The sequence below is a fragment of the Amphimedon queenslandica genome, unplaced genomic scaffold (genome assembly GCF_000090795.2).
Source record: "Amphimedon queenslandica unplaced genomic scaffold, v1.1 AMPQUscaffold_12266, whole genome shotgun sequence".
Taxonomy (NCBI): domain Eukaryota; kingdom Metazoa; phylum Porifera; class Demospongiae; order Haplosclerida; family Niphatidae; genus Amphimedon; species Amphimedon queenslandica.
In genome coordinates, this window is record NW_003547496.1 from 8,264 (window position 1) to 12,571 (window position 4,308).

General features: G+C 36.4%; 1 long non-coding RNA gene across 1 annotated transcript; it reads left to right on the top strand.

Annotated features, from left to right (window-relative positions):
- Positions 1-2,754: 2,754 nt before the first annotated feature.
- LOC109588148 (uncharacterized) lies at positions 2,755-3,446 on the top strand. The gene is made up of 2 exons (XR_002187982.1): positions 2,755-2,843; positions 2,889-3,446. It is a non-coding gene; the product is annotated as an uncharacterized LOC109588148 (long non-coding RNA).
- The last annotated feature ends 862 nt before the right edge of the window (positions 3,447-4,308 follow it).

The following is a 4,308-nucleotide window of genomic DNA, read 5'->3' on the forward strand; positions in this document are numbered from 1 at the left end:
TACCCAAAATCCTCTAAAAAAGCCCAAGTGCCTTCAAAGAAGATTGTCTATTATAAAAACAGCTATTTGAACAGGAACAATAGGACAGGTTAGGTTGAAAGTTAAGATAAAAATATAAAAGATTATAGGATTGAAATAGATTATTATTGTTATTATTATTATTATTATTAGGATATAGTACCGGAGATTTGGTAGTACAGTCAGTACTAGACATTAAAGAATATAGTCAGCCCGAAAGACTAAAAGAATATCAGAAGAGAAGTAGATTACAAGATATTAATAACACATATATGTACATATAATGTGCCAAACACATATTTCAGGTTCTCAGCCAATAAGTAGCTAATAAAAATTCTAACAATCTATTGTTTGATAAAACATTTTAAAAGTCATAGCGGAATCTGGAATATATTGCAATGTAGTATAGTAATCATAAGTACATACACATAATCAGGTTAAGCCCAACATACACTAGGCAACTTTTTGCTAGCAACTTTTGTGGTTTGATCTACTTTGAGTTTGATCTTGTATCTAAGAATAGAAATTTGTCCTATTTTTGGAACAAGTTGATTACAAAACCTTTTTTACAGCAGCATGTTGCATAGTGTATGCTGGGATTAATACACTTACTAATGTAACACATACTAATCTAATAATGTATTATGTAATAGCCCTCTTTGTGTACACAACACAGTTCCTGCTATGTTTATTAATTATACTATTTCATTATATTATATAGATGCTGTAGAGAAATGGATGGAGGAAGGGAGTGTTGATCTAACTGCTACTCGTGTTAATATGCTTGGTGCTCCTGGAGCTGGTAAAACCTGTTCACTACGCCTCCTACTAAATGAACCCCCACCCAATAATGACACCAGTACACCAATTGCCTGCCCTGCTGTTAGGGCAATGAGAGTTGCCGTTTGCAAAAAAATAATTTGGAATAGAGTGACTCGAGCCAATTTACTTGACCAATTAGCAGCAGATTTGGATGCAGCTTCACAGCAAGAGAAACTAAAAGAGCCTCTACTGCCCGTAGTCCTCTCATTGCCAGATAATACTCAACCAGCAACAGAAATACCACCAGATCCATCTTCTACTTCACAGTCTCCACGAAAGAAGAAGAGAAGGACAGAAGTACATGTAGCTCCAGAGTATTGTAGTGAAGTAGTTGTCCAGGAAATTTTAGCCACCCAACTGAAAGGGATACGTAAAAGTGATCATTGGCTGTACATTATTGATTCTGGTGGTCAGCCAGCATACCAGGAGTTACTACCTTTATTCACTAGAGCAGCTTCTCTCAATATCATAACACTGGATTTATCTAAGCCTTTCAATGAGAAGTTTGATCTGATGTACAGGATCGATGGACAATACTTCCCATGCCACTCCAAGTCAAGTCAGTTAGCATTCTTCCAGTCTGCAGTTTCCACTGGAGCTAGTTTTAAGCCTCTTGATATTTCCTGCATCTCCAAGAAACCGACACACTCCATGCATCTTGTATTGGGAACACATTATGACAAAGTGAGCGATGCCACTCTACAAGAAAAGGAAGAGATTCTAAAGTCTTCAATGTCTTCATTGCAGTCTTACTTGCAAAATTGCGTTATCCATCACAAAAAATCTATCATATTTCCTGTCAACACGATTGCTGAATCAGAAGAAAGAACTAAATACAGTGAAAAGATTTGCAAGGCAATATGGTGTCGTGGGTCTGATGCTTCACTAAAAATTAAAATACCAATTCGATGGTTTGCATTTGAGTTGTCTTTGCCCGATAAGCAGAGTATTATATCAGTTAAGGAAGCTTTATCTATTGGAGAAAGATACGGGATGAAGGAGGAAGATACTAAACAAGCTTTGAGATATTTCCATGATGTGAGTCTCATGTTGTATTATCCAGAAGTTACAAATGTCGTCTTTATCGATTCTAAGCCTATCCTCGAGAATCTCTCACAATTATTAGCTCTCACATACGTTGATGATGATGATGCTTTAGCTTCAATTTCAGAAAAACCTTTTCCTCTCAAAGTTATGAATAATCTGAAGGAAGGATTCTTCAATGAAGATATTTTTGAGCATTTGAATTCAAAGTCTGTCTTATTTTCCCTGCCAGAGTTCCAGTTGCCTGATCTTATTAGACTCCTCCTTCATCTTAACATCATCACAAAACTAGAAGATGAACAAAAGGGACACTACTTCATTCCTTATGCTCTTCCTTCATACAATGAACCAGTTTCAGTTAAGGAGATTGATGCTAAGCCACTTCTTATAGTCTGGAGAGAAGAAAAGAGTGAAGAGATCCTACCAGTTCCTACAGGATTGTTCCCTTTAACCATCGTACACCTACTCAACCAGAAAGAATACGTTACTAAAATCTCTCCATCAACACCAGAGTATCATAAATTTTGAGATGCCATGTCCCTCAAGATGACCTTCACACAAAGGCACACACTTCACCTCATCAACCGTTACACTCATATTGAAGTGTACTTTACTGGTCCTACCCAGTACTGTCCATTAGTACGTAAGCTACTCACAACAGCTATTGATAATAGCAGTGATGCCATGCACCTCAAGCATAATTACGTCAATGCATTTGCTTGCCCTAACAATGAGAGCTGCTATTGCATTGTAAATGAAGATCATAGAGTAGCTGATTGTACAGTTTGTGGTGAATCTCCTGCTATTAGCAATAGCTACTGGACTTGGTTTACTAATGCACAATGTATGTGTTTAATAATAATAATTATTATTTATAGTTTATCACTTGTGTATAGGACCTGTTGAGAGTAACAATGGAACACAAATGAAACAAGTTAATAATCATTCATCAAATAAAAGTGAGGAACTTTTAAATTAATGTTATTATTATTATTTTTATACAGAACCCCTGTTAGACAAGAAGCCTCTAAAGAGCCTGACCTCCTTAGGTTATTCGAAAGTTCTGCTGTTCATTATATGGTCATTGGTACTGCACTTGATGTTGAAGTGGATGATCTGTTACCTAATCCACAGTCAACCACTAAAAACCTCATACTAGTGTTCCAGAGATGGATAAACTCCAATAAAGGAGTGACCTGAAGGAAGGTACTACAAGTTTGTGAAGATTATCCGGACAAACTTGGAAAGGTAAAATATGATGTGGAAAAATTTCTGTCATCTCCTAGTTCTTATGACCCTCCTGCCCCACCTTCAACTCATCTTGAAGTTGTAAAAGCAAAATCTGATGTGGAAGAATTACTGTCATCTCATACCGATAGTCCCCTCTGTTCTAACAGCTGTGCACTGATTTTCATTGCCTTTTTGATATTATTATTATTTGCAATTGTAATGTCTTTTTTAATTTGAAGTAGTTGAGCTTAGTAATTAGTTATTTTTGATTTTATGATCAATACTTTATTGGTAGTGCTATTTTTGTAAAAACAATTTTCTTTTATGTCAGCTATCATCAAGTACATGAATAGCCGTACCGTTACACACAGCAGGTATAGACTAGTTGCTATCAACTACGGTATATATCAACATTAACAAAAACTGATGGGTAGATTTAATTGTCAGTTATTTTAAGAATTGGAGTGAATTATTACCAAGCGTTAGCGCTTGGTATGTAGGGTTGAGTTGGACGAGCGCACCCCCAAAATGGCCGCCATCCCAGAAGCATTGAGCCTGTGTAAATCTTCAGGAATTCTTTGTGGCTTATTCGACTGTCCAGATATCCTTTATAATTTTATGATAACACATCAGTTTTATAAAAAGTAGTTAAAAACTTCCATAAGATAGTCTTACGGCAAATGAATGCATGCATGCCTGCATGCACCAAATGTTCAGGTTTCTTTCTCCTTCTTCTTCCACAGTTAAGTAAGAACTAGTCCAAGAGTTTTTATCTTAGAAATATGATTTTTGCACCATTCTGTTGCACTTGAGGGACGCTAGTGCAGTGTGGCTTGGCATTGTATTTCTACAAAATGATTTTTGTCGTTATTCTGAAGCACACATGGACTCACCAAGTTGTTGGACGCCATTTTGATGCAACCAACTGCGCATGCTCAGTATTACTCAATGGGGACTCCTTTGTTTTGCAATCACTGCTTACCTCGCTGCTTACTGACTGATCTGTGATGAGATTAAGATGATGTGCCTGCCTAAACACCCTATCTACTTACACCAAGATTCACTTCAAGTGAGAGGAATTATTTTAAATTAATAAACGTTAATAATTTTATTAATTACTTTATATCCACAGAGTTTTGTATCAGCTATGCTTCAATTTGCCTTCATTCTCTTCATTACTTCAATCTCTTCAAG